Below are 25,549 nucleotides of genomic sequence, written 5' to 3' on the forward strand. Positions count from 1 at the left end.
AAATCTGTAATAGGCTTATTAAAACAAGTCATTACAGTCATCTTATTGCTCAAGATTGATAACAGGACTGAAAGATAATAAAGCATGATGTTTCAAAAGCAAGCAATAAAAAAGTCAGAAAAGAACAGAATAAAAATTTTATTATGCAGTGTCAGGAATGTAAATAAGTGATATTGTCAGGCCTTTCGGGACCCATCTCTTGGGGCAGCCTTTTCTCAAAAAAGACAAAATAGAAATAACTTCACAGTGCAGACTGATAGTTTATTAAAAAAAGCACAGACAATATTCTGCTCAATAATCTATATTGAATTGCACCAGTTTAAATATTGGACAGCAATTCTGAAAACATACTACAGAACCACAATTTGTTCTACCACAGGCATATATAAAATTTGTTACTTTGGCAGGTAACATCCTGACACAGCTAAAATTATTAGTACATCCATCTATACTATGAAAACGCTTTTGTGTTTTTTTTTTTTTTTTTGTTTGGGTTGGTTGTAAACACTTTGGAAACACTCCTTATCTATAAAAGCAATATTCCTAGGAATATTTTGAAGAGTTTAGTACAGTTACTAAAAGTCTGAGACCTTTCTGGCACCTGCTGAAATGAATCTGGAATTTAATGAAAATTCCCATGGAAAGGATCTTTTATGTACTTTTTTTTTCCTTCTAAATTTGTGTCTAAATTCTACTTGCATTGTATTTTAATCATATATGAAATATATGGACTATATATATATATATGGAATTCCCTTTACAAATCTGCCCCTATGTGACAGTCAAGGCTGCCACTTTATTTCTAATATTTTCCATTTTCTTTTCATATTCAGTTATATGTAGCAAATAAGAAAGTGAATTAGTTTATGGGTTTAACACATATCTTCTACATCATCAGTAGCAACAGAGCAATTGAACTATTGTCTTTTTTTTGGGCTGCTGAGATGAATAACTCAGTTTTGAAAATTTCTGCATTAAAAATTAATTTTTAGAGAAAAAGCAGTTTAATTTAGACAAAATATAAATATAATATATTTTATTCTTGTAGCAAAATAAAAGCAATTTTGATCTTTGAAACCGTTCCAAGGTTTCTGAAGAAAAGATGGAATTCTTTTGCAAAAGAATATTATTGCAGTTAATGTTTTTTTTTAAATGTATATCCTTCCATCTTGCTTTCCTAACTGTACAAAAGTATTACTGGAGCCAAAATGGTTGCTCAGCTTTCCCAGCATAGCAATTCCTACAAATGCTAAGCAATTTGAAAGCTGTCATTTCATAACCTCCATAAGTAAGACATTAAATTTTTTTCCTGCTTTTTCTTTAAAGATGAAACTTGATCATTTCATAGATTGAAATAGGGAACAAAGCATTCACCTTCTCAGAACTATATATGGTAGAGTACTAAATGCATCCTAAAAAGTGAGCAGAGTTGCAATCTGATGCTGAGTGAGTTGCTTTAAAACAAATTTTGTCTCGCTGCTCTTTGGTTTATAGTATCTGGTTGAAAGATGACATATTGTTGGAAGTAGTGCTGCATAAGCTCCACATATGCATCAGGAAGTAATAATGATTGTGGAAAGTGGGGATTGAGTGATGAGCCTTTGGCTTAAACAGTAAGTTTTTGATTAATTAAAAAGCATAAAAACATATTCTCTTACACACTGGGAATTTAGGGTGCATTTTATCACTCATAGGAGCCAACACTTTGCAGGATTAGGCAAATACCAATTCTGCAGCTGTTATTCATCAATTTTTGCAGATACTAGATAAAGCTAAAGCAGAGTCTCACCATCTTAATTTTTTTCCTAACTCCTAGGCCTTCCATTTTTCATCTTGACAGTGTTTCTTTAGAGAAATGATATGGCATAAACACACCTTCTGAAGGAATTAAGAGAGACAAATACTGAGAAGTACTGCAGAATTCCTACATTCTTGCCTGAGCAGAGCATATCCCACAAATAAAAGGAGAGGGGAGCTTGCTGCCCTTGGATATTCCAAGTATCCCTACTCTGAGAGGCAAAGGAGCCAGCAGAAGAAGCAATGGGTGTGAGCAAGTCACTGCCAATTAAAATGGAGTGGATATTAGAATCATTTTCTTATGTTGTCTGACTATGATTCAGGCACGCCTGGTATGTCACCAGAATGTAGCATCCTTTATCTGATAATTTCAGTGTGCTTTACACATTAAAAGTACAATTAATAGAAGATGTACCAAGCAATTAGATGACCTGTTGTGACCTTTCAATTTACACTATGACAAAGACACACACTTGGAATTCAGCAGTAGACCATTTTCTGGCATTCACACAGCCAGTTTAATGGAGCTTGGCAATATTTAAATCAAAAGGGGAAAGATGAAAGCTAATTAAGGCCAATATACTAATGCTCAAATAATTTGTATTAATGGAAATTAAAAAGAAAGGGGCAAAAAGAATCCAGTATTACAGGGAGTGAACATATTTTTTCTATACTAATTTAAATGCCACTATGGGATAATTTCAGTGTTGGCTTGTGCTCATATTGCATGACTTTTATTAACATGAATAGGAGTACTGAATTTATCCAGAGTAGACTGGAAAAAAAAAATGTACCACATTATTTTTAGATCACAGTTGAACACAAATTAGGTTCTCCCTTCATATTTAAGTATCTCAACCACACAGTAAAAACCCTTCCAAGTCTGTGCACAGCTCCTTGGTGTGCTAAATACTGTATTTGAGGTTAAAGTGGCCTTGAATAAGGAGCAAGTGGTCATTTTTGTGCTCTTATGCACAAAAGCCCTCCTTTCCTAAACCCCATCAGCACCAGAGTCCCACAGGTGCCAGTGTGATGTGCAAGGGCTGTGATCACAGCCCCTGGCTGCTCTGGGGCTGCCAACAGGCTGAGCATTAATTAATCCTGCACCAGGGGCACTCTGCCCCTTTGCCCATCCCCAGACAGGGCAGGGACCTCACTCTGCACTTCTCCTTCTCACCCCCATCACAATGAGAGACGACTTCAAGAAAATCAGTTTGTCCCCGTGGCTCATCTTAGCAGGAAATGGCAAGAAATGAGCAGTTTGGGTTTGTTAGAGAATGGAACTCTTTCAGAATTCTTATACCTGCTTAATAACTGGCGTGGTGAAATCATTATGGAGTTTAAAATACATCTGGAGGTATGCTGAGAACATCTGTGCTGTATCCCAGGTTCCGAGGATGATACAAAGAAATATTTCTAATTCTGCTAATTTTGTTTGCAGTCAGATGTTCTTAACTGATTTGAAATACAAATAATTACAATGATAGTAGTAATAATAATAGTAGTAGTAGTAATAGTAGTAGAATGAAGTAATGTGCCAATTATCACAGTTTCCTCCAGACAAGCCCCCATTTGGCCAAATACAGATGAAAATCATGGGTAATTGAAAAACTGAGATAAGTTTCCACAATAATTTACATTGAGAACTTGCCATTTAATGTTCAGTCTCAGAGATCCAATGATATTTTCTTCTCATTTTGTAGTCTCTACACAAATCAGACTGTCTCCATGGACCTACACTTTGCTAAAGTATTTTCTTTCTTCCAACAAGTACCTATTACAAATGTATATGGTTCGTTATTTATAAAGAAACACGGTTTAAAAAGTCACTGTGTTATTCCACAAGTTTTTAATGATAATCTTCTCCTGCCAAAATTATTTGGATTCAAAAGCAGATTTACTACCATGTACAATTTATTAGGGACAGGAGAGCCATACTCAGAAACCCAGCACTGAACCATGTAGTGAAATGAAGAAATGTTTGCTTTTCACCCATTCTGTCTCTCTTGAGTTCACTTAGGGCTCAATTATGCAAGTCAGTGACAAAGCCTGACTCCTGTGTGACAAAATCCAGCCTTATAGAATTTCCTGTTTATATTTGCAACCTAGTTGATATTCCTGCCATGTGCCCACCAGCGCTTCCAGGGCTGCCTGCAAGCTCACCAAAAGAAGGTCATAGTTCTCTCAGGATCATCAAACAATCATGAGTGAACCATGAATCAAGATGGAAAGCATGAGGGGAATGTTTTCTTATCTCCTGAAAGATAAGAAAACATATAATTTCTGCAGTGCAAGTCAAATGACTCATTCCAAAAAGGAGCATCATTTTTCTAAGCCTGGAATGGCAGCCTGCAGATCTTTGTGGCAATTCTGGTTCTCGCTGAACTTTGATTAACTCGGGACAGCATGAACTACTTTTGTTTTATGGCTAAGGTCAGGCCAAATATTTCTTGTCATCTGCTTAAATGAAAAGATCTTTTTCCAGACAGACCATCTGTCTTTCCAGAGCACATTGCAAAATCTAATCCAGTGTGAATTTCACTGAATTGTACTCTGATATTTATATGGATCTGTTTAATAGTGTGTTTTAGAAGGTGAAACTCACACGCTGAAAATTTAGGAAAAAGGTAGGATAAGGAGAAGTCAAGGAAATAGCAATTATTATTTTCTTCTAGGATATATATTTGCCATCTATGTCTTGAAAAGTTCCACACAGAGTTATCTAACTGTGCTGTTTGAATTATAGTTTGTTCTTTATTAATCTGGCTTTGTTTCCTATGGAATGTTCCCACTGAAGTTGTTCAAATAATTAATCTGGTGGTAAACTGCCAAAAATTTATAAAGGTTATAAACTCTATAGTCTTACAGTATTGCATACCCACCTCTGGGGCAGAAAGAAATTTGCCTTATTTTGATGAAATATGTTATTTTGATTGCACATAAATGCTTACAAAATATGTTTATCTTTTCAATTCTCAAAGCAAAGTCTTACATTAGATTAAGAATACTTGTGTTGAAAACTTGACAGGTAAAGTAATTTTTACGTATTTTTTAAATAATTTTAATTTTCCTTTTGGATAATATATAGTGGGCTCCTCAAATAATCTAAAAAGTAAACAAAAATATTTAAAATTCTGAAAAGCCATAAGAAAAAGTACCAACATAAGGAATCCTATTTGTTTGGTCTACAACATAAAATCTGTAGCTATTTAAAGAAGCTTTCGGGGAAGGTTGTGCAGAAGAGAATCTGCTTTGTGAAAGAAAGAAATACAATTAATTTGAACTGCAAAAATAGCTGAGCCAGATGTTACAGAGAATTCTCCCTAATAGTAAGGTACTAGAATAGACCCCAGGACCTTCTGTCTTGGGAATTTTGGAAATCCCTGATACTGGAAATCCATAGTAAGACAAACATCTTCCAGTAGTCTGCACCTTCAGGCAATAATAGAATTATCAGAAGTAGAATGAGTTGGGAGGGATCTCAAAGATCTTCTAGTTCAACCTTCCTATAACAGGCCAATTTCCACTGTGCTGAGAGCCCCGTCCAGCCTGGCCTTGAACAATTCCAAGGAAGAGGCATCAGAAATGTCCCTTGGGTGATGCATTCGGGTGTCTCACCATCCTCACAGCAAAGAATTTCTTCCTACCATCTGACCTAAACCCACTCTGTCTCTGTTTGAAGCCATTCCCCCTTGTCCTGATCCTCCCTGCTCCCTTCAGGTACCTGGAGGCCACAATTAGGTCACCTCAAACCCTTCTCCTTTTCAGGCTGAAAAAAAATCAATTCTCTCAATCTTTCCTCACAGGAGAAGTGCTCCATCCCCCTGGATATGTTAACCAGACCCTGTAGCTCTGTCTTGCACTAGGATTTTTATAAAGCAGAAAGAGCTGTCGCTAGCCATAATGAGTTATTATCTAAAAACATCTCCAGGGCTTCAGAAATGCTTTAAACATTCATTTTTTAGAGCATCTAAAAAGGTTTTGATGGCTTTAGAAATACAACATCAGGCTTATTTTTGTCATTTCAATAATTGTTAATAAGATTTTGAAGGTAAGTGGAAGGATTAGTAGTTACTCTGGATGGCTTTTTTCACCTAGTGCTTCTCTGCTGTTTTGAGTTTTGCATTCTCCTTGCACTTTGCTGTTAAGTATCCTTTTTATTTAATACTCTACTCTCCAGTTAATTGTGTTTTGGGAACTTAAAGGCCTTTCAAACATTTGAATAAACTTTTTAAACTCAAAATAATCAAAAAAAATTCACTAAAAACAGTAAAAAAATCTCATTTACAAGGCACACTCATATTTTCTCTAGTTTAACACAGGGTTAAGAAAATCTTTTTGCCTGTTCTTAAACTGTGCCATTGATTCTTGAAATATGCTCAGCACAAGTCCCCCACTTGGCTCTTAAAACAGTGTTTTTTAAAAAAAATGCTTTCAATGAACATTCCTGTTCATTGATGGGAAACATTTTTTACGACATTTAAAAGAGACTACGTGTGTGAATGTAAGTACTATGAATTATCAATATTTTTTTTTTTTTTTTTAACTAGCCAGGTGGCAACCTTATTGTTCTGCCAATTTACAAAGCTGGATTGAGGAACCAGCTGTGATCTCTCAGCCAGAAATCCACTTTGGCAAATTTTGGCACCTCTTCCTGGCCAAGCATTAGCATAGGGAGCACTCTTGAACTCGTGAGAGGGTGTCCTGATTACAGTGAGCAGCTCTGAAAAAACTCCACTTTGCATCAGGTGGAGTCTGGGCTGAGAAGCCCTCAAGGTCAGCTGAGGGGAAAAGATAACTTTTTCTCTCTGCAGGTTTAAATGTCCATTTTATTATTTTTCTCCAGAAAAAAAACCAACCAAACAAACAAACAAAAAACAAACAAAAAAAAACCCCCAAATAAACCCAAAAAACCAAAAAACAAACCAACCAAAACCCCCCCATTGTTTAACTATTCATATTTATTTATTATGATTTCTAATTTTCTTCTTTCATTTCTGAGTGCACACATACATGGCACCTGGCTGTGTATCCAGCAGTTCCAAGTCTGACTTTAGCCCACCTGCTGCCATGTGAATGTTGGTACCAATGGCATCCCATGGAAGTCACTGTTTCTGCAGAAACCTCTCTGAAACACTGGTCATAATGGTAGAATTTACCAAGAGGAGAGCAGTGATACTGCAAGATAAATGGATTTCCAAATTTTATATCTGGGTGAAAATAAAATTAATATTTAATGATAATTATTACACATTTCCATCTCCCATGACAGAAAGATTCTGCTGTTTTGTCTTTTGCAATTCCATACCCTCTTCTAGTGATGCCACATACAAAGTATTTTACCATTAATTCCATTTCTCTCTAAATTCGTAAATGCAAGGAGCTTTAATTCAGCTGAAGTTTTGTGTTGTTTGATTTTCTCAGTTCAGTAGTTTACTGAGGTTATCCTATTCAGATCAGAAGCACTAATATTGTCAGGTTGAAAGCTGCCAATGGTATTTCTGTTTGATGTACCAACTTTCAAAGCCTCCTTGAGGAAACTCTGCAGCCTTTTAGTTCTGAAAATTAAATCTCTAAGGGCCATGACAAATTTGATATAACAATGGAAGGCATCATCTAAGGCATGGTTTAGATTTACATTTATATTTATATCTATATAGATGCATGTAATACATCAATATTTTATACAGCTGTATTTATACTTTAATATTAATTAAAGTTTTGATATTCATTCACACTAGCCTTCATGTCTTCAAATTATTCATATACCTATCTCTCTCTCTCTCTCTCTCTCTCTCTCTCTCTCTCTCTCTCTATATATATATATATATATATATATATATATATATATATATATATATATATATGAGATGCACAGAATGATCTGCTATGTTTTGGCCATCTTCAGAAGGCTGTACACAACTGCATTTCTATTTAAATAAAAAGCCACCACCTTATGAAAGAATTGGTATCTCTTCTCTCCTCCTTTTCCCCAAAGTCTCTGATATATAAAGGCTTGCATTCATACATTTACTCCTTACAAATTTTTCATTTTGGGGTCCATAAAATTTGTGTCTTTTTATCTCAGTGGAAGCAAGTTCAGGTCTGTTCAGTCATCCTTATGGCTCACACTTCTTCATCCCATCTGTTAGGTGGTTTGTAAGAGACCTACACCTACCAAACACTGCTTGTGGCAAGTTACATTTTTCTGCTTTACTCTCTCTGATTCTGTGGTTTATTAAAAGCCTTTCACTGCCCAGAGATAGTAACATCAGTGGCTCAGATTAATTCTTTTTGGTCTTTAGCCAATCAACCAGCTAATTTTGTCATTTGGCTAATTTAGTGATGTGCCAGCAAAATCCATAATTACAGCTGAAAGTATTTCTACTTCTATTGCTTGCTAAGCTAAGGTGACTCCATGAATACCATGTGCTACTTCTGCCCTTCAGTCCAGAAGAACATGCTTAATAAAAAATGTGGAAGTGGAATCTATCATCCATTCATTTAAAACTTTTATTGCTTTTGTTTTGCTCTTAGCAGGACACTGGGTCAAATCCTCCTCTGGGTTACTATGGAAAGGATTTTTCCCCCATTAGGAAACACAGCTTGCAAGAAGATTGTTTAAGACAGAATTTGAAATCCAGGTGAGTTAAATCTCTGTTAAATGGGGGAAGAGCATGCCTTTAGAGATGGTGACCTTACCAAGATGTGATACTTCATGATTTTGATGTTCTTCACAGGAAAAGTGTGATTTAAGGGGTCTTTTACTAAGCTTTCCTCTATTTTTAAATGAATAAAAGTTTCCAATAAAATCTCCCATCAAAACAAAGAAATGTCATTTCCATAGAGAACCTTTTTTGGAAGAGAGGATTTAAAAGGCCACAGCCCAACTATGAACCTCATTAGAATGTCTGTTTCAGATAATTTCACCACCCTCCTCATGCATCCTCCCTCTTCACCAAAAATGGTTGCATTTAGGACAGAGATATTTCCCCAGAGATCATTGTTGCAGGCTTTCTAATTGAAAATGTTTGATACAAACTTAGCAGTCATAAATAAGAGCATGGCTATTTGCTGAAATGCTCCATAATTTCCTCATGACTTGATAGAACTGCTCAGCACTTTGAGTTGGCACCTGTCAACTTCTAGTAATCAAAACCAAGACTCCAAAAAACATTCAGCTGCCTGAAACCTGCCAATATCTGGCAGCCTTTTTATTTTCTTTGCTGCTCTGTGGATGATAATTCCTCTTTGCCCTTCTTAGCGAGTGCAAGCCTAAAAAAGAAGAGGCAGGCAAAAAAAAAAGAAGAGTGTCTGGGGAGGAAGGACTGGCAGGGAAGATCCCTCAGCACGAGCCAAGAAAGCACAGCTCCTCGGGCTGGAGCCAGGAGCAGCAGGTTTGGTACAGAATTAATCCCTGACTACCTTCTGCTGCCACTGGAAGCGTTATGGAAGTGCTAAGGGCTGCACATGTTCACAGGCTGCTGCCCCAGCTGCTTTGGGATTCAAACCCAGCTCCAAAACACGTGGGATGCTGAAGCATGCGATGCCCACATCTGCAGGAGCAGCCTCCAGCACTGGGGGCTTGTGCTGGTCTGCCCGGGGGGGGCTGGAAAGCATCTGGGGTGGTGGGGACAGGGAGAGCCAAATCCTCATCAGGGATTTGGCAGCCCATCATGTGGAGCAAGGAGGGTGAAAAAGGCCCCACAGAAGAGGGAAACAGAAATAAGGACCGACAGAGAACTATAGAGGAGGGCAGAAAAGCACCTAGGGTGTGGAAAGGAAGAGCTCCCACTTGTTTGCATTGCTGACTCTGACTCGATTTGGAAGCTTAGCTGTCATTATGAGAATTGGATCAGAAACAGTTTTGGAAGATGATGATAATTTCTTGCCAAGCCAATCCCTATCGCTTATTCTCAGTGCCAGCTCCCTCAGCTCTCAGAAATAGCCTTCTCTAATTTTCTTTAGGCAGGAAGCAAATACCAATTCAATAGGAGTCGTGGGTTCTCAGCACTTTTCAGGAGTAAGTATTGGACACATGCTGAACTTAAAAACTGAGACATAAGTCAAGATGGTTTGTTTCAATATTCTCCCTTCGCTGGAAAACAAATTGTTGTAATATAAAACCATGCATCTCGCTTTGATAGTTTATTTTATTTATCCATGCTGATGCCCCAGGTAGTTCTATTAGGCAGAATTTGACACAGGTTTTTATGGCTCATCATTTCTGGCAGAGCTGTGATTGAAGTGACACAGCAGGCTTCCAAAGGACTCACCGAGGCACACAAACTGATTGTGAGCACAGGTACGGGGAGATTTCCAGTGACACCAGAAGCATTCATCTCCTTTTAGCAAACCTTGCGAGCTTCCTCTTTCTGATTCTGCCAATTAGAGGTGCTATCTGTGTGCCTTTGTCTGCTCACCACTAAAGATTCAGATTCTCATCACAACAACAGCCGTGCTAATGTCAAGTAAGCACATAAATAAACAAATCCAGTGAAGCCTTTATGGGTATGGTTTATACTGCAAACAAACCTGCAAACTGAGTGGATGTTCACTAATTGTTTTCTGTCTGGAAAGCTTTACATTATTCATATAACCTGTTCATTACTGCAGCAGGTGGCTGTATCTACAGATGATCCTCCCTCTGCCTGTGGTCAGTGGAATTTACAGGATTTCACTGGTAGGGAATCAGCATGAGATTTTATGGCACTGTTAACAGATGTACCATGGCAGAAGCCCCATGCATTACAAGTCTCTAAAAGCAGAGGGATATATACAGTACTATTAGGATTTAGTATACTGACTAAGGAATGTATTTTGCCCTAAAAGATATTTCAGTCTTTAATCTTAAGTACATATTTTGGTGCTTAGCCCTACTGTCTTCTATAGCCCTGACTCATGTATTTAAGCAAATACCTTTATTAGTGCTGTCCTATGCTATGTTCCAATTAAATTAATGCACTAGGTAAATGGCACTTACCTTTATGAGCATAATGAATATAACAAGAAATGTGTACTGGAAATAAAAAGTGGCTAGCAAACACAGGATGTGGGACAACTTGTGAATGAAGTCTCACAATTCTGAAACACACACTGTTGCCTTTTGATTTTTATTCATTTTCTTCAAAGTATATTATATTCTAGGTAGGATAAACATACATTTGGAAATGGGATTTGTCACGTCTGAAAGGACAGCAAGAAAAAGGGAGGGGGTGGGAAAGTTCTATTTCCAGTGCAATATTTCATGCAATAACTGTAAGCAAATCTAAATCACAGACAGGGTGCAACAAAAAACAAGGGGGGAAATGAACTGCACACTAACCATTTTTGCAAGGAAGAGCAATTTTTTTATCTCTTTCCCCACTATTTTCATATGGACTTCAACATACCATTTTCCAGATAGCAATAGTTTTCTTTTTTCTACACTAAAAAGTTTCCCTGGATTTACATATTTGATATAATTTATGCAAATACCATTTCTCTGATAGTCAATACATTTTACCTCTCAGATAAGGAAATTATCTAAACCTGAGTATTTCAAACTATAATATAATCAATGAATATTCAGGCACAATATTTTAAGGAGTCTAATTAAGGACTTCTAATCATACTTTATTGTTACCAGCCAAGACCTGCCAACTAGCATTAATGAAACTCAGATTTCAGATGGTTTACTATCAACACTGGAGTATGCAGGAATTAATCACCATAAGTACCCTACCCACACAAGTGTCCTGAAATGCATCAGTAAAGTTCTAGCCCAGCAGGATTCTGTATTTTCACTCGCCCAGTGGAGTCAATAGAAAGTAGTCTTCAGGATGTTTATCTTAATTTTATCCCCCTTCCCTTTTTGGGTGAATTTTAACTTTATGTTTCCTTTTCCTCTGCTACATTCACTTGTATTCTATGAGATCTGTTCCCCTATCTATTTCCTTCCCAGGTCAGTATCTTGATGCTGCAGTAATAATTCATGAAACCTGACATAAAACAAGAAAACTTTATGAAAACCAAAAGACAAACCTCTATGGCTCCAGTTTGGGGTTTGGGCTCACAATGTCAGTTGTACTTCGTGATTTTCTTTTTCAGCTTCCTTAATCACTCACTTGCTTTCTCTCCCCCACCCCACTTCTCCTTTTTCAGTCTTCTTATTCTGTCTCCCAGCTTCTTGGTTATTTCACTTGCCTTTTTCTTTCCTCCCTTTGCTCCAATGCCTTTCATCTCTCCCAAACCATGTCACAGTTTCCCAGTTCAATTCTACCCTTCACGGTTCTAACCCTACTCCATCACCAACCTTTTCCCTGGTCTTGCTTTCACAGCTCTTTGACTCTATCTGTGCACTTAGAACATTTCCTTGCCATCACTCTGTCAGCCTTCAGGCACTATGCACCACTCAGCATACAGCTTAGCAGATAGCACCTCAGGTGGCTAATTTTGCAAAACAGGATATGTATTCAAAATATTTTGCAAAAGAGGATACTCATATTCAAAATCCCAGGAACTGGGATGTTTTCCACTACCAGAGTGACGATACAGTGGAAGAATTTAGTGGTTTGTTTGGTTTCCTGTACAAAACAATTTCATTTAATAGTTCTGATAAATCATACAAAGGTAAAATAGGCAAGTACTTTATGGGAATCAAAGACTTTACTTGCAGGTAAAAGACAGCGATGTGTACAGCTGTGGCCTCATTTTATTTATTTTGTAGCCTTTTTATATTCTAATAAAGAACCAATATGAAACCATATTCCACTGGAAAGATTGTGAGCAGAGATGAGAAGAAAAAAAGAGAGGACATAAATGTAAAATCAGTGAAACTATAAAACAATTTAAAAATATCTGCTGCCTGTATGCAAAAGGATCTTCTAGATAGGAATATATTAAGAGAGAACTATAGTGGCTCTCCAAAGGGGAACAAAAGGAAAAACCTGAGGAAAGACAAAATAAAGGTGCTTCACCTGCAGGAAGGAAAGTGGAAGAGCAGTCTTGCAGTAACTGGAGGTTCACCTAATCAATTACCTGTAGCTGAAAGAGGCCAAGACCTGGGGCTAAATTAACCCATCCAACCCCCAGATGGGGGCTGTAGCACCTGCTGTAATTGCTGGTGTGTCCAGAGAAACCAAGGCCATCCAAAGCAGCTAGAAGTTCAATTTCTTCTGCCTCTTCAAGCAGCTGTGCTATTCTTTATTTTATGTCTTATACTGTTGGGTAGCAGGTGGTATGTACTGTTAAGCTGTTGTCACATCTCATCCCAAAGCTGCTGGTATTTCACTGACTGATAAAGTGTGACCCTTTAATTCAAAACTTCAGGGACAAGTATTGATAGCACTTTATCCTATTAGGCAATCTACCACTCAGAAGAAGATACTGTTCATTATAAATAAGGTTATCAGAATCTGGCCCACAGAGTAGTGAGGTAAAACACATTACTATACTAAAAGTGTTAGTTTTATTATCAGTTTTGCTATGCAGGTATTGACAGGTTGCTGTGATAACACAAGAAGTCCAGCACTTGACAAGAGCAAAGAAGAATTACAGAGCAGGTGCATACTGCTATCGCAGGGTTGACGGGAACGTGGCTGCAAAGAGTTCAGGTGGAATCATTATGTTGTTGGCAGAGATAAAGTCTTCAAAATGACAGAAAATAATTGCCTAATAAAGAGTTATAGTACTGCCCTAAGCTGTAGAATGAAACAATTACTTTTATGTAGCTCCTCGTCTTCAGAATCGAAAATCCTCTTTGTTGTTCTCTCATCTTTCCCTTGATCTTTGAAGACTTTTCCCTGTATATTTAACAAGTATTTTCTGTTTGTTTTCTCTCCCCCCAGTGCTTTCCCTCTGCTTCTCAGTGTTGTTACCTTTCTGACTGCAGCATCTCGCCGTGGCCCAGATCATTGCAGGCATCTGTTACCCAGGGCAGCTGACACATTAACCTACAGATGCCCCCGCACACTCCATTATTCTCACAGGTCAGCACAGTTCATTGGTATCCCGTGATAGATGATGCAAAAGGAGAGCAGATTAGAGCATCAGGAGACAGGAGAATGACTCTGAATCTGATTAGTTTAGGCAGAAGGGATTTCATGTGATCCTAAGATGCAGCTGTAGTATAAAACCAGAGCTACTTCTCCATGTCTGTCATAGTGACTGCAAAATCCCAAATGAGCAGAGACACTGTGGGCAGTTGCTCATTTAATTAACCTGCCCTGACTATCAGGTTCCAGGGTCTAATGTCACTTGATAGAGTTTTCACTTTGCTTCTTAGATGAGATCACCCATGGAGACAGTGCATAGGCTGGATATAAACCGTATTTCGCATGGGAGCCCAAACCCAGCTCAACTCCAAAACAGCCTGCATGTCTCTATTTATCCAGAGTGCAGCAAAGGAGAAGGGAAAGCTCTAGCCTTTTCTGTCTGCTGTTCAGTACCATGGCTGCAGCCCTGGCAAACCTCTATTCCTCAAAATGGCAAATATTTCCAGGTGTGCCCTAGCAGGCTAAGGTGCCTCAGGCACACCGTGGTGAGCACAGAGTCTGGACAAGCAGGGAAGCACTGGGGACACAGCCATCAGTCTTTACAGGTTCAAATTCCTAGCCTTTTTTTCCTAAGGATTTTTAGAATACCATGCTTTACAAAAAATTGAGACTCTCATTCATCTACCTCTAATATGAACTGGGAAGTTTCACATTCTGCCAAGCTAACGAACTGTGAGTTTAAACTCCCCGGTGCTGGGAAATAAAGCATATTAGTCAGGTCATTCCCCTTCCAATTGCTACTGAAAAACTTGTGCACTTTTTAGTGGATGCAGCAGCAGAGAGTATTTCCTAAGGCTCCACACCTATGGAAGTCTTAATATTTCCAATGTATATTGTTCTCCCATTGTGTCTTTTAAAATCAAGAGCGCTGCAAGTAACAGACTTGCAGTATAGTTGTCACTTGCCTTATCTCAGTGGGAGAGCTTTTATTCTCTGTTTTCCTGCCTAGAAAAAAGAAAACAGTGCAGCTGAATGAAGAATACAAAATAAACAATTTGGCCTACAAACTTTACCCTAACTTGCTCAATGTTTATTCTCTGCTTTTAGAATACTGATAAGAAGATAACGATTTCCTGAGTATATTCATTATCAACCACCTCTCTGGGTCATTTCTTAGAATATTTAAAATTCACTATTCACTCTGTAGAGTTTGCCACTGGGCAGTCAAAGCACACAACACCTTGACCATTCTCTCACTAGCAGCTGGAAAAAAAAAAAAAAGATAAAAAAAGTTTGTGGACATGTCAAAAAATTTAGTTCACATGGTAAAGCCCACTTGGTAAATTCTTTATGAAAATAACATTTCTATTAGAATGATGACTGACAAGAAAGAGCCTAATAATGGGAATCAGAATGCATTCATTTTTTGAAGAAATATTCTCTGAAAGTGATATTCAATATTGCTCCAAATCAAGAAAACAAATTATCCATGATATTCAAAGAAGAACTCTGGCTCTGGCTAACAATGTTCTGTGATAAAGGCAACCATTTTGTCTGACTGCAAACCAAATACCAAATTTTCCCAAGGATTGGTTCGTGAACTAAATATGGATTATTGACTATTCAGAAGGTTTGAGGTAGCTTTTGTTGCCACACACAAAAAATATTAGAAAGATTACAATAGGCATTGGAAACTTTCCAGTCAGCCTTTTTGCGTCCTACTGTGCTTTGTTAGGGATTAATACTTTAACCCTTGCAAAGAGAAGACAAAATGCCAAGTTATGTGAACACAGAAGCACAGTAAGGAGTAAGAAGGTCATAGATTCATAAAGGCTAAAGAGAAAATCTTTAAAATCTGAATAATACAATTCTGGGCTCATTGATTTTAATGGACTTTGGACCAGGCCATTATTTCTGTTGTGATGACAATATCTGTATAATATAGTCATTTTTACAATCATGACAATGAGTTACTGCTTGATAAGTGCTTTTAATTTTAAAGAAAAAAAATATGTCGGTAATTAAAGATTATCCCTTGGCATTAATTTTATAAAGTGTGCTATAAACCTCTTTTTCAAATTAAAAAAGAAAATCTAGGCCAATAGAGTGCCAATGAAGGACTTGGTATGAGTTAACAGCCCTGCTGAAAGACAAGGAGGAAATAGCTCAACTCCCTGTTTAGTTTTGACTCCACAGTGATCCACCTTTTCTTAATGGTGCCCTCTCAAAGTATATCATCCAAAAATACATTTCAGCTTCACTGCAATCCAGATTTCTGGCTCTAACAAATAATTTTCTATGCCAGGCTGATAGCACAAAGGGTTAGTATAAAAGCATTTACCTCTTTGTCATCCACTTTTGGTTGACAACGATTGAAAGACATGTTTCTTGGAATTTAAAACCTTTTTTTCTTTTTTTCCTGAATTTATAACAGTAGATTTTCAACTACCTGGTTTATTTTTGTGAAGGAGCAAAACATGAATCTCATTCCATAGCTGCTCTAACCAAATACAAAATGCTTCTTTCCCTCACCTTAGAACCACTAAGTGATTAGTTTAATGCAAGTCAATGCAATGTTTAATGAAAATCAAAATGGAAAAAACCAAACAATAAATACATTAAAAAAAAAAAACAAACAAACAAGAAGAACAAAGACCCTGAAAATCTTTGCTCTTAGAACTAGTAATGTCAGAGAAAGAATCAGAAAAAATTGAATGCAACTTTAGAACTCTTGCTGGTCCTATTGTAACTGTTTGGCAGAAGGAGAAGAGATATGGGCATAGAATATTCACTGGAAAACAACCTTTCTGTGGCAGCATCTCTCTGAGGCAGGATTCAGGTTAATTGCCCCCAGATCCATTGATCCTAGTTATGGGATTGTGTGAAAAAGGATTAGCAAGTTACAATTTCAAATGGGATCTAAAATTGATGATGTCTTGGAGATCTCTCAGGGGTTTTTGTATTGCCCTGCCTCCCAAAGCAAAACTCAGCCAAGGGATGGAGAAGCCACCAGCCTGGTTTGGGACATTGGTTGGGAATATTGGAGGGAACAGGTAGAAGGAAGCTCAGTGGTTTAATTTAAAGACCAAGAAAACTTCTGAGGAAGGAAGAAAATCTAAATCAATTCAAAATGCTAAATCTACAGATGTTACAGATTTTACAAATTTTACAGATTTTACAAAAGATTTTACGAATCTTACTGAAACATACATAGGGCCCTAAATGCAGATGTTTTCCATCAATGCAACCAAAGAACTTCATCTGACAGCTGGATCTCAGTGAAAAATGCCTATGAATATAAATAATAGGAAGTTAATTGTGTTAATTTAAGTAATATGAAGTGATGATTTAAGTAATAGGATTATATAATCATTTTTGCTTGTTTTCAGGAGGTTTTCAAAGAAACAGGTACAAAAGAAAGTACCCTTTAGCCACAAATATAAGGGATTTTGCTATTACCTTTTGTGCACATGAACAAAGATGCATACGTCCATATATTTCTCTACATAAACTCTTATTGCCAAGGATGGAGAACAAAATTAGTGTGTAGGCTGTAAATCAATGACCATTTGCCATTCTTTTAGTCTTGAATAACTTTGCATGCATTTAATCACTGCTAACTTCAATATCCACAATATACTGTGGAAAGTTATTAATTTTCTCTTCCTCTGACCTCAGAAACTAAGATTTCTACATCTGTTTTTATGGTGATTTACGTAGAATTTACACAGTCAAAAGACAAAAAAGATACATAAAGGAAAACACATACAGTATAAAACACATAGGATATATTTTCTCAGCCTAAGGAGAAATGACAATTTTCCACCAGAGCTAGCGAAGTAGAAATTCTGATTTATTGATCTTTGAGGTCAGATGTAAATATTTTCAGTTGGCTTGTTGATTTTTGTTGTGCTTGTTTTGTTTTCTGTTGCCCTCTTGAATTTATGGAAGGTAAGGTCAAAGTGTTAATGCATTAATTCAGTCAGTATTAAGGAACCCATTTTACATCTTTTTGAGCATCCTTGGAAGCTGACATTCTGTTTAATATCTGTACCAGTCATCTCTGGAAAACAATGTCATGGTGAAACTTTAAACTGTCGTATGATAGCAGACAGCTGTGGTCCTGTTTTTTACTTTAGCAGAGTTTCACCAGGAAAGGATAAGCAGAGAAGACCCTGAAGGAGAAACAGATAAGTTTGATTTCTTGAAAAAAAAAAAAAAGTCCTTATTAAAGACTCAACAAATCTGATGGAATTAAACTTGAGCAGTGTGAACCACTATTTTTCATGGCTAGCAGCAAGTTCCAACTGCAAGGCAGGTGACTAGTATAATAGACTTATATCTGATATTCTGCTTTTTGCACACCAAGGACTTAATTATCAGAGGACATACAATTTTGAGGGCCCTTTTCCTGTAATATTAGTCTTTTCCTGCCCAAATGACTATGTCCTTTCAAAATAGTTGCATGACTGACATTACTGTACTGTGAACCTTGGGTGCCATATTAAACAAAAACAACATTATTACTGGTCTACAGTTGGCAAAGTAAAATTGTGCCCATGTTTCCAAGATGTTTGTTTCTCTTAAGTGCTTGGATTTGCAGTTCCCACAAAGAGAAGAAAAAGCAACTGTAACCTCCCTCCTGAGATATGCCTTTTACTTCAGTAAAACGTTATTAAATACATTTTAATGCTCATATTTTTTGTTTGTCAATATACATGTATATTTACTTATATTTCTATTTATACATAGATTTATAAATCAACTGTATTTTGACTCTATTGTGCTTCTCAGACCATTGATTCAGATTGAAAAGTACTACTTGATATTTCTTAGAGTGAAATCCATCATTGTGTGGTGTTCTACAAACTACTTGAGGCTCACTTATTTCAGGGTTTAAGTAGCACTTTGGTGATACATTGCTTTGTACAGATAGAATTTTACCTTTCAAGAACATCCCACGTCTTTTCTTGTGATAGCTTAACTGTGCAGTAGGACTGTAAGTGTTTTGTGAGATAATACTGTAAAATTTGATGTCTCCCTCCTTCTCAGTTATATATATATATTTATTCTGAGTGGACTCTTTTCTATTTGAAAGAAGAAAAAGGGGGAGGATTTTAAAGCAAAATATAGTATTTTTTTCTTTATATTACCAACAGTGCTGATAATCCAAATCTCATGAGAAGTGAGGTGCAATGTGATCCGTAAGGAGGAGAAATAACCACATTTTTCCTTAATTATGCTATTGTGCATTCCTGCTAGTAGCAATATCATGTCATTTTTCAGGAAACCAAATACAGGAACATTCCAAAAGGTGGCTGATGCACAAAAAATTATTATCACCACAGCTGGGAACAGCACTAGATTTTTCTTTTTTCCTCAGAAAAACAAACCACCTTTTATCTATGATAAAACAAAATACTGGATAGATCCTGCAATTCCCAGGGTAGAGGAAGTTGAAATAAGATTAAGATTAGAGAAACGTGTGTGAAAAGGCACTAACTGAAGAACAGGAGCACGGGGAAGAAAGGATTTAACAGTTTATATATCTAATGCACAGGGAATTGCTTCATGTGTGACTGTGGGTTACACAGAATGAGCTGGATGTCGTGCAGGGGCTTCTGTGATGGCTCAACTCTCAGGACAAAGCAAGAAACCTTTTTCCATTTCCATTTCTTTTTTTTTTTTTAGTCCTGAATGTATCCAAATATTGTGCTCCTAAGTGATAATATAAGAGGGAGCAGGGTGAAGTGAATTTTAGGTAAGTGCTAGAATTTATTTCCGTAAATATAAGGCAAATAGTTTCAAGTCCAGCTGAGCAGTTTCATTACCTATGTAGCTTTCTTTCTAATGATCTGTAAAGCTCTATAGTTTTTTCTACCCTGTGAGCATTTAGATATCAAGAAAATGTCTTGTACTGGTTCTAAAATTCGTGGATATATTCATATTTTGGGCACAAGATCTTGATGAAAATATGTTTCAGAATTTGACAGCAAGGGGTGTTTCTGAGAAAGTGTTCAGGACATCTTTAAAACTTAAGGCATTTCCTAAAGGAAGAAATTTCATGAAAGTCTAGATGCATCCAATCCTAAAAAATATCAACTACCAAAAATAAATAAATGACCTGGCAAACAGTGAAATATAAATATTATGTGGATATACACACCTGCAGAGTAGATAAGCACTATTTATTCCCACTCATATATAAATTTTAGATAAACTTGTCAATTACAGATTTACAGATACTGCACTTCTTTCTTTTAAAACATGATTTTTTTTTTGCAAATCACACAGAATGACAACACAGAATCCTCCACACAGGGAAAGCAGTGGCAGAAAATACCCACCATATAATTTATTTCAGCCTATTTCATATAAACCAGAAGGTAAGGTTCATTTACTCTCATGGCTACAGGGTTGCTGCTGGCATCAGACCATCAGACAGAGTAACAAAAATTCAGATCCTGATAATCTACCAAATCCACCCATGGCATTCCCATAATTTCCATACTGGGTAATAATAAACAGATATTTACACTCTGTTACTCTCCCAGTTATTTATTGTTTTTGCTTGACAATTATTCCTTGATTTGGGCAAGCATGCAAAAAGAATACAACCAAGAAGCATAAGGAGCAACTCTGGCTCAGGTTAAGGACATTGTGGTGGATAATGATAGTTCACATGTTATGAAAGACTAGAATAATTAATTAAACCATTAGAAAACAGACTCATGAACATGCCATCTGGAAGTGTTATTATACTGTGTGTCTAAATTATTCCCCTACGCTTAGCACAAATCTCCAAGAGTGGCAATTTAATTATAGAGAGGGTAAAAATGAAATTCCACAAACCATTGGAAGGCCTCCTCCCAAGCACTGTGCTGACAAATCTTAGTAGAACGATGGTAGTTGATAAGTCTATTTCTTATTCCATAAAGATGAAAGCAAGCAATGCTGAATCTACTTCAATCTACTGAATGAATTAATATTTCTACCACAGTACTATTCAAAGTGCAGTGGCTGCTAAGTGAGGTTGCAGAGGGTAATGAAGGAGAGCATGGCAAAACCTGCTGCTTCACAATTTTCATGCCTGCCCTCCAGAAGAGTTGTGAAAGTCATCCCACTCTCCACAAAATGGATGAGTGGACACCTCAACAACAAAAGACAACTCAGACTACTGCCAGACTCCAAAACAACTTTAAACTTTGGTGTTTGGAGCGCTGCTGTCGCTGTTTTGGTTTTTTGGTTTGTTTGATTGGTTGGTTTTTTTGTGTTTCAATATGTTTGTGTCTTTGCCCTCTCTGTTAGAAGTCAAAATGAGAAGCAGAAATAACAAAATAAGGTGAGAAAAGTCAGTCTGTTGGCAGTTTCATCCTGATTTTTCATCTCTGATTTAAACTCAGAGATGCCAGGGAGGAATAGGCATTGGGTAAGTACTGGAGTATGTTCTAGAACTTTTGTTCCTTTATTAAAATCCACAAAATGGAAGACAGCAAAGATTAAAGGTATTCTAATAAGAACAGAAACACTCAGATGCATGTGTGTGTTACTCTTGTAAAAGGGCTGTGATTTGGGCCTTTTATTTTTATATGTCAGCCTCATTTCAGGGGTGATGACTTAAGCAACAAAAAGAGAACTGCCATAACCAAATGCAGTTCCCAAAAGGCATTCTCTAGATGGAACTTTTGTCTTGTTAGGCTGAAGTTACAGGTGGTACTTCAAGCCCATCCTCTCTTCTCTCTTTACTACAAGGTGCATTTTTTTACTAGGGAGCAATGGGGAAACATGGTTTGATAGCACCCTTGCTTGTAAATATACTTCACTGTATTCCTGTCTTATTTGTTTTTTCTGAAGATTTGGAAGAACTAATTGAGTGCTATAAATCACTCAGAAATAAGGAAGGCATTTCACCAGTAGTGTAAAATTTTTTAAATTTCAGACTTAGTTTTGGCAGGTCCACATTTTCTCTTATACATATTGTTAGTTGTTCCAGATTAAGTGTAAACTAAAAATATTTTGATTAAAGGAAAAGGTATTGCACTATCTAATTTAAAATTCAACCCACCAATTGACTTGAATACATTATAAAAAATTGTGTGAACCATAAACTTTTTTTAGTGAAAGCTTTTCAAATTTTATGTGAACAAGCCAAGTGTCAAGTGAGCTTTCTCCAGAGATAAAGATATTGTTTTTATAAAAGTGAGGGATTTAGCTTGATTCCCTAAATAATCCCAGTCTAGAAAGTTCATTAAAAAAACATCTGCAATAAAAAGCATTGAGTGAAGAAATGGAAGAGTGCAGGAGAGCAGTGTGTATGGAGACAGAGAATTGTTAGCCTCCCCACACTGTACTGAACAGATTGCAGTCACCTAAAAAGTCCAATTTAATTAATGGTGTGCAAAAGCAGAAGAGAGCAACAAAGACCCTCTTTCACTGACATGAGTTTGTATAATTGCACCTTAGAATGGCCCTCAGAGTTGGGTCTGTTTGTTTACATTTGCTGCTTGCATTTCGGAAGGAGCTGTAAAAGGCATAATCACAGCAGCAACACCAACCCATGCTATTAACTCTGCTTTGTAAACCCTTGATGTAGCTCTGACACTCACTCTTACTAACTACATAGTAGAACTTAAGCTGGATCATTTAAATAATGATAAAGCTGTCAAGACTGATGTGATTTTCTTCTTGAGCAATTCACCTTCTATTACGGGTTTTATTGTACTTTATAGTGGGCATCTGTAAATCTGAGGATCAGCTTAGCTTCCTAATTTACACCCCTTGCACGTACTACATGGTTTTAACTGACTTACTTTAGAAGGATTCACAGTAGTTGCTAGGAAACCTTTCTGTGTTCTTTTCACTTCTTATATAGCATTAGCTTTTCAATTGATAAGGCTGTACCTTTAGGTACAGAGGGATTTAAGCAGAATCAAACAATGACAGTAGGACTGCAGCATAGATAAGCCAAAAAAAAAGGCGGGGAGGGGGCGTGCAAATCCTTGTTCTTTGTACAGGTAATACAGAGGATTAGAGCAAAAGAAAGGACATTGCACATTTTCCATGAATATTTTTTAAAGATATTCTGCATCGTATTAAAAAAAGCTGCAAAACAAAACTTCTTACTGCAGTTTAAAGTTTATGAATTTGTAAATGACTGAAGCAGAGAAGCCATTTCATTGTGTTGCATTTGTTATGTGGCATGTCTTCCCGGGGATAATTTCCAGTGGTAATATTGTAAAGCATTTTTCTGTATGAGGGAAGGATAACTCCCATGCAGCTTTAAGGAAGTCAATGCTCTTGCCAGAAGTCTCTCTCTTGCAAACACATTTCCACCGAGATAACACAGTTAAATCATACTTTTTCCTGCTGAAATAGTCTGATGATGCCCTCAGGTTAGCAGACATACAAGCCTATGTGAGAACAACATAGAGACTGGAGAGATAAAAGAAAACTTTACCCTTATCTACTGTAAACTGCATTATCTTACTGCTTCTCATCTCTACTGGGATAAAATAGTCTCTTTTTCATTAGAAACCTTTTCCCAATCAATTCAAGTATACAAATACATAGCTGATGCACAGCAGTAATTATAATACTTTCAGATGCAGATTTTCCACTATGCCATATTTTTCTTCCCCAGAGCATCTCGTCTCTTTTCAGAAGTTTCAGATGTTATTTGAGTAGGCAAACTGTGAGGAGCCCAGGACACTCCTCCACCTGCATACCTTCCTGCTCCCACCACATCCAGGTGCCTCATTGTCCTCAAAGCCTTTTGGTGGCATTCAGCCAGGATCCTGGTACACTCAGTTGTCTGAACAGCACCATGACCATCTTTTAAGAAACCTTGTAGTAAATGTATAAATAGTGTATAAATAGTGGAAGATTTTTTTTTCCTTCACAATTGAAAGAGGAAATATAATTAAAATTGTTTTTTCTACATCTTTTCAATCTGGGACACATATAAAACTGTGTCTGTAGTTCTACAGGTATTCGCTATTTTTTTCCTCCCAAATCGAAAACACCTTTTTTTTTTTTTTTCTTATACTGTCTCATAGAAGTTAGAGAGTTTCATAAGATGACAGACTCACTTCCAAAAATAATCTAACTTATTTTTTCTGATAGCCTTAACTCAAGTCTCTCAGGTTAGCAAATCTGGGTTTGCATTAACACTGTCTTGGGTGGAATGAGTTTTTTAAACACCTACTTCCTACCAGTCAATATGAAAAAAGAGAGAAAAATATTCCCCAGCATCTTGTTTTCAAAACAGCCAAATTAGAGAACATAAAATCATGTGAAATAAGAAGGCTGAAATATAAGCTGAAAAAAATACTTCAAACAATAACACAAAACCACGGATAGTATTTCATAAGTGAATCTATAGTTCATGAAGCTTAAAGGGAAGCAGGACAGTGAAAGATATAGGACTCCACTCCATAGATCGTTAACATCAACCAGTAATGCCTCTGTCAAATCCATATCAACCTTTTTGAAAGGTGCATTTCAAAAGCAAACATCATCTCAGATGAATTTGAAACCACCTTGATATGAAAGAGAATCTTCCAACTCCCATCATTAAGAATATCCTTTCCATTTTAAACATTCATCAATTCTAATTTTAGGTCGTGTGTTAATGTTTGAGTCCTTCTCTTACCACCCCTTTTCCCACTACTGCTAAACAGTCATTAAAGAGTCTTTGGTATTCAATAGTGTCTTAGCATCAAAACATTCATATATGTACTGCAACTAAATAATCTCTCAATGCTTTTGAGCCAGCCAAAGGGATGGACTTTTACAAATATTTTGTTGAAAGGCACTTGATACAGTCTTTCCTCTCCTGTTGTAATTATTTTCTAAAATACACTTTGTTTGTAACTATTTTCTAAAATGCATTCCATTTTTAAATGGCCTTTAGAATAGTTTTAGATGCAAAATGGTAATATCAACTCTGAACAGTGCAAGTTAAAATCCCCACCTCGTTTCCAAGACAAACTCCTCATTCAAGCATCACAGTGCTGCAAAACTCCTTTAGCCACACGATGAGACAGAAACCTGCCATTGTGAAAGGAAGGCTGTTTTAGAAGAGCCTGCAGAAGTCAAGTTGTATAAGACATCTTTCCTTAGTGTCTAGCTAAGTATTCAGAGGCCTTACACCAGTTATTACTTCTCATTGTGGTGTCGCTTTCCTCTTGAAACAGTAGAAGCTACTGAAAAGACAATAAAGTAACAAAAGGACCTCCAAAGCAAATAAAACCAGCAGTAAAAATCCCAGATCCTAAAAGAACAGTTCTCCATGCAGGATATGCCCTTATCAACTCTCCTAAGGGTGGTTCTGGCAGTGGCAGAAGAAACAGCAGTGCACAGAGGCTGAGCTCCTCCTGTACCATCACAGCTGACTTTGCATTGAATGTTTTCTGTTATTCTGTGTATTTCCAAAATGTCATATGAATTATTTTACATATTGTTGATTGATGTTGCTAACAATAAAGAGAAATGAGGAAGAAGAGGAGAAGTGGGCTGTAAACATGATGCAAAAGATTCAAAATAACTCTTCACTTGAAAAGGAAATTTTATCCTCTACAGATAGAAATTTAGAAAATGAAATTCCGAGGAATAACTACTAAAGGCTACTTTCATCTTTTGGTTAAATAATTTGAATCACATTGACCTGAAGAGATCACTGATAAAATATATAGATGAGTCTACATTTAAAATATGGAGAGCCAGCAAAAATCCCCACCAGAACCAAAACAATATAGATAATCCAAATAATAAAAAAA

The 25,549-nt window shown here is 36.8% G+C and overlaps 1 long non-coding RNA gene across 2 annotated transcripts in view; it reads right to left on the reverse strand.

The window, feature by feature from the left end:
- LOC110468231 (uncharacterized) overlaps positions 1-25,549 on the reverse strand; it is a 95,829-nt gene that overhangs the window by 22,634 nt on the left and 47,646 nt on the right. The window contains exon 1 of one of the 2 annotated variants that reach the window (XR_013339920.1): positions 24,745-24,762. The exons of the other annotated variant lie outside the window; for it this stretch is intronic. This is a non-coding gene — a long non-coding RNA (uncharacterized LOC110468231). Of the gene's footprint in view, positions 1-24,744; positions 24,763-25,549 lie in introns of those variants that run through there. 2 annotated transcript variants of the gene reach the window in all.

Source organism: Lonchura striata, chromosome 4 (assembly GCF_046129695.1).
Source record: "Lonchura striata isolate bLonStr1 chromosome 4, bLonStr1.mat, whole genome shotgun sequence".
Classification (NCBI taxonomy): domain Eukaryota; kingdom Metazoa; phylum Chordata; class Aves; order Passeriformes; family Estrildidae; genus Lonchura; species Lonchura striata.